This window comes from Nelumbo lutea, chromosome 8 (assembly GCF_056320005.1).
Source record: "Nelumbo lutea isolate HS-2025 chromosome 8, American lotus-T2T, whole genome shotgun sequence".
NCBI lineage: Eukaryota > Viridiplantae > Streptophyta > Magnoliopsida > Proteales > Nelumbonaceae > Nelumbo > Nelumbo lutea.
Window position 1 is genome coordinate 6,486,021 of NC_142691.1, and position 6,418 is coordinate 6,492,438.

A 6,418-nucleotide genomic window follows, 5' to 3' on the forward strand; every position below is an offset into this window, starting at 1 on the left:
AATGATAGAATCTCCCACTTTATGATAAATGAAAATGAATCTAACAAAAGTTGGTGGTGCACCTTTGTGTATGCCCCTCCAAATAAAACAGAACAAACGACCATATTTAATTGGATTAGAGACATTGCTGACAACATCAATGGCCCTTGGTTTCTCTTAGGAGATTTCAACAATTATCTATCAATTGAATATAAAAGAGGGGGTAGGGACCCTCGGCCTAGCCAAATGAGAAATTTTGACAAATTTATTAATGATTGTCACCTAATGGAGATTGAAATGAAGGTTTACAGTTTACGTGTAAGAATAAAAATATTATGGAAAGGATTGATTGGGTTTTTGGTAATGAGGATTGGAGGCTCCAATTCCCAAATGCTATTATTTCCAACCTTCCATTTATGGTATCAGACCATTCCCCGCTCTTGCTCCAAACAGATATTCAAAGTTATAGGGGACCGAAACCCTTTAGATTTGAATCAATGTGGTGCAACGATCCTAGTATTATGGATGTTATTAATAAGGGATGGAGTATAGAAGCAAATGGTTCCAAAGCCATCCAATTCATCAAAAAAAAAAAAAAGAAATAACCTTGTTAAAAACCTAAGGGAGTGGAGCAAGAAAAAATATGGTGATGTTTTTAAAGAGAAAAATCTCCTACTAGAAAGATTAAAGATTGTGAAGAAGGATATCAGTGAGGATTTGAATAACCCTAGCCTCATTAATCTTGAAAATTCTCTCCAAAAACAATTGAATAAAATTATGGAACGCGAAGAAATTTACTGGGCGCAACGTGCTAGGATCGACTGGATTAAACTAGGGGACAAAAACAATAGATTCTTTCACACTATGATGACCATTAGAAAAAACAAAAACAAAATAATAAAGATTAAAAACGAATGAGTGGATAAACAATCAAGAAAATATCGAAAGGAATTTAGTGGAGAAATTTAAACGAAGATTAAGTCTGTAGGAATCAGTGGTGCAAATGAAATTTTAAATGCCTTAAATAATTGCATCACAGAGGATCAAAATAATTTGATTATTAAGAATGTCTCAAATGAGGAAATTCATGATGCACTCGATTCTATGGGAGATCTTAAGGCTCCAGGTCCAAATGGGCTAAATGCATTATTTTTTTAAGAAATACTAGAATACAATTGGAGAATCAGTATGTGGTGTTATTAAAGCTTTCTTCCATATAGGAAAAATGTGTAGAATTTTAAACCAAACATTCATTACTTTGATCCCATAGAAAAAGAACCTAAGTAATGCGAATGATTATAGGCTAATCAGCCTATGTAATGTCACTTACAAAATTATTGTGAAGATCTTGGTCAATAGAATTAAACCATTTATTGACAAAAATATCTTCTCATTTCAAAGTGCTTTTATTCCCAATAGGCAGATTAATGACAATGTACTTATTGTTCATGAGATGATTTATTCTATGAGAAAAAAGGAGGGTAAATCAAGAATTATGGCTTGCAATATTGATATGGAGAAAGCCCATGACAATTTTGAATGGAATTACACTGAAAAGGTTCTTCGAAAGTATGGTTTCCACAAAAAGTGGATCGTGTGGGTTATGGAATGCATCGAATTGATTTCTTACAGAATTTTAATTAATGGGACTCCTTCGACTGAATTCATTTCAAGTATGGGTATTTGGAAAGGGGACCTCTATCTCCTTACATTTTTGTGGTCTGTGCAGAGGCTTTTGCAAAGAATCTAAAAAGAGAAGCAGATTCTGGTACCAAAGATATTGGGTGTAGAACCTCTAGAGGGGGGTCCAACGATCCCTATTATGCAATTTGCTAATGATTGTATTCTTTTTGCAAAAAACTTTAGTCCTTGCATGCATAATGATTAAGGAAATTCTCTCAATTTATGAAAAAGCATCCGGACAAACCCCAAACTTCAACAAATCTTCAGTTTTTTGTTTTCAAGGAATATTCACCCAAAACTTTAAAAAAATGATTTCAATGATGCTTAGAATTCCTAAGGAATTGGAGCCAAATAATTATCTTGGTGGTCCTTTAATCAACAAAAGAGTTACAAAAAACACTTTTGCCTTTGTCAAGGAGAAAATGATAAAAAAACTCACAAATTGGAGAAAAAAAAAAACTATCTTTCTTTAGCAGGAAGACTTACATTGATTAACTCCACCACAAACATGATGCCCTAATATATTATGAGGTCTTTTAAAATTCCAAATAATGCTCTAGGGGAGTTGGAAAGAGCTCGGAGAGGATTTTTATGAAAAAATAATGAAGGGAAGAAACCCTTGCATTTAATGAAATGGAGCTGCATTTGTACTCCCAAAAGATGGGAAGGCTTAGGAGTTAGAAATCTCCAATGGGTAAATGAAGCAGACCTTGCAAAGTTAGGATGAAAATTTTTAAATGAATAAAATAATCTTTGGGTTAAACTCATTAAAAGCAAATATATGAAAGGTGTTTCTTTGTGGGACATTAAACCTAAAAATGGATCTTCTTTGGCATGGAAAGGCATTCTCCACTCCATAGATCTATTGAAAAAAGGTATTGGGTACCAAGTTGGTAATGGTTGAACAATTAGTTTTTGGCACGACAAATGGGTTATCAATAGACCTTTATTAGAAATAATCTCTATTGAAAATGAAAATATTATGGTATCAGATTTGATCAACTTAGAGGGTGAGTGTTGGGATGAACCCAGAGTTCGTGCAATTGTCCCTAATGATGTTTGGGAAAAAATCAAATCCATTTTCATTTCTCCTAGACGGCTTGAAGATAAAATTATTTGGGATGGAACTCTTCAGGAGTTTTTTCTATCAAGCCAACCTATTTGTTGAAATGCTCCTCAATCCTTGGGGTTAATAACTCAATAAAGTGGCTTTACATAATTTGGAACATTAGTTGCCCTCCAAAATTAAAAAGTTTTATGTTTATTCTCTTCCAAAATAAACTTCCTTTTAAGATGCTTTTGAGGAAAAGAGGTTTTGATATTGATGGAGCTTGTAGTTTCTGTGGTGAAGAAGAGGACTTAGACCATATTTTTAAGCATCATCTTTTCTCCTACCAAAACTGGTATATCCGTTGTGACCCGTTAGGGGGTTCGTTAGATAGTGACCAAAACCTTCTTGATTGGTGGGTTAGACTGTCAAACAAAAATAACAAAAATCTCATTGTTAAAGAAAAAATAGCCTTCATTTGTGGGTAAATTGGAAAAAATCAAAATCAGAAAATTTTTTATAACATTGCAAGCCCTCCTCAAGTAATTATTGAACGTGCAATGCATTCGATTTTTGAAATCCTTGGAAGGTGAAAAAGGTGTAGACATTGATTCCCCTCCCAAGTTGTGGAAGCCCATCATTTGGATTGCTCCACCCCAAGATAACATTAAAATCAACTTTGATGCCTCTTATGTATTAGCCCAAGATAACATTAAAATCAACTTTGATGCCTCTTATGTATTAGATGGTCATTGTATTGCCCGTAGCCATCTTGGTCCTGTCCTACATACCAAAGCTGTCAAGATTTGATGTTGTACAAGTAATCAAGCTGAAGCATAGGCAACTTGGGAGGCCATTAAAATGGCAGTGAAGTTCCATCAATTTCTAATCATTATTAAAGGAGACTCAAAGTTGGTGATTTCGTGCTTCAACCAGAAGACAAAGCCCCTTGGAAGATGAAGAACACAATTGAGAGTTGCATCAAGATGAAGAACACCTTTACTAGAAGACTTATCTTTCGACATGTCTACAGAGAAGTGAACCAAGCCGCAGATTGGATTGCTCGTGAAGCCCATACTACTACTTCGGAGTTTGTATCTTTTAACTTATCCTCCCTTCCCCCTTCTCTTTCCACTGTTTGTTTAGCTGATTGTTGGGGGTGCACTACCCCCCATTTGTTGTAGTGCTGTATGGATTTATTAAAAAAAATAGAAGGTTTTTCTTGCTTGGTATTAACTCATTAATCAATGTGAGGATTTAAATATGATTATTTTTTTATACAATTGTTTTGGTGAATCCATTGATAAATATAATAATGTTTTTATATTTAAGATTATATTTGTGCAATTGATGGAATTTACACCAATCATTTTTCATGATTAATAAATAGTTTTTGCACAAAATATTCCAATTAGAATTACATTTAATAAAAAATTCATATTTGTATATGCAACTTGAGAGGACCTTGCAAATGGTTTAAGAAAAACTTTAGAGGTTCTAACTTGACTATAACTCTGTAAGTGGAGTTTCTTTGTCCCCAACTAACATGTACATGAAAAATATATAACTTTTCATATTATTATATTTAATTTGAAATTGAAAATTTATGATTAGCAATTAATGGGTTTTATGATGCCATTACTAAATAGGCATTAGGGTAAAAGACTTAAACATATCACATGTTTTCAAAATTTTACTCAAATATACATTGTGTTTTGTAAATAGACTTAAATATGCCTTGTAGGTTTTTTCCCACATAAACATACCCTCATTTATTTTCCAATTTCATGAGTCTATTTTAATATTCTAAAAATCCTATTTACCCTTTGAAAAGATTGAACTCATTTAAAACAATACTTATTGCTCATTTTTACTTCCTACAAAACTATAGCAGTTTTTAGATTAAAATGGGGGGTTGATGGATGGATAACATAATAGAGGAGGGATGGGGGAACATATTAAAATAAGGGATTGGTGGTTGAGGGCAACAATAGAAATGTGGTTTAGTGATAGTGGCAGGTTGCAAGTTGAAGAAACAAACAAAAGAAAATCAAGATGCGGGAAGAGGACGAAGGGGAAGAAGAGAGAACGAGGGAAATCTATATCTATACTACCTATAAAAGAGAAAATGCCTCTTCTTTTTGGAATTTTCATTGGACATTTTTTACCCCAATGTCTAAGTATACAGTGGGTATAAAGATGGGTATATATGTCTTGTACTCTCACTTCAAGAATTGTCCACTTATAACCATTTAGAAACTGTCCACTTATAACCGTTCAAAAACTGCTAGGGTGTTGGAACGGGATATGGTAAATTGAATAGTTTTGTCTTGGAAAATTCTATCCATGAACTTCCCAAATGCCTTAATTAATTTTTGGATAAATTGAATCATAAAAAAGTGAACATGAATTATAAATAGTTTTGTCTTAGAGATACTGTCACGTGCAAATGCATGTACATGTTTACTAGTAGGGGATAAAGAAAGAAGCAATGAGAGAGAGAAAGGTCCAGCAATGATCTGTTTTAGTTTTTTGTTTCAACTTCTATTATGTTAAACAAAGACGACTAAGGGGTGGAGAAAGGAGATAGAATAAAAAGGGAAAAAAAAAAGAAAGAACGATGAAAGAGGAGGATAAGAAAATAATGGGAGAGACTAGTATTCATTAGTAATCAATCAATTAGTATTAATTCAATCAAGTGGAAAGTTACCATAAAAAAGTCCATGTGAATGTTTATAGGATGAATTACAAAAAACCACCTTGCACTTAAAAGGTAGTGATACTTAGCTTCCCAAAGTGTTTTCCAACAAAGACCCTCCTAAATTTATATATTCCAACACTTTGCCCTCATAATTAGCATTCTCTCAAACATCAGAAGTATTCCCTTAAAGTTCAACTTGCACTTTACCTCCTTTTTTTTTTTATTCAATAAAGTTCAACTTGAGAATAACTCGAGAATTATCAGTTCATGAATGCCTTAAGAATGATTTATGCTTTAAAATATTTGTTGTTAAATTTTGTTTTTTTTTGGTTGCTGTCAACCCTAGTAGCATTTCAGGGGGCAAAGAGCTGGAAACAAAAAATGCAATGCTGCATTTGGTTGCAGTGCAATTTTATTTGCATTAGTATAAATGCATGAGAGTGTAACTAAAAAAAGGCAAATTTTATTTAATTTTGTTTTGGGTTTTACTTTATTTTACTTCATGTCTTGATCAACTTTACTTGTATTGCAATTAAACAAAATAAGCTAAAATTTGAAATAAAAATAAGTCAGAATTTACACTCAAATCATTTGTACTGCTATGATGACCAAACACAACATCACAAGATTTGATCCAGTCTGGGATTACTTTTTATTATGTATATTTAAATTTTCTTTACATTAGTACTGACTAGTTCATTTATTCATTTACAGGATTCTTGTAAATTTTTTCTATGTATTGATTAGTCATTTTTTTTTTCTTATTCTTATAGTATGTGTATTGTTTATTCGTAGTTTTAAATGGACGAACCTTTGTATTTGGGATTTAAAACTTCTAATAATGGATTCAGATGAAGACAACAGGCAATCTCTTAGATTTGCCCAGTATTTCATAGAAATGGTGGATCCATGTGGTGTGCTTTAATTGTGTGTGTACGATAAAGATCCAAGTGCATGCATGGCTTTCAAAAACTGGACCTGACCGGACGGTTAGATCGAAAAAACTG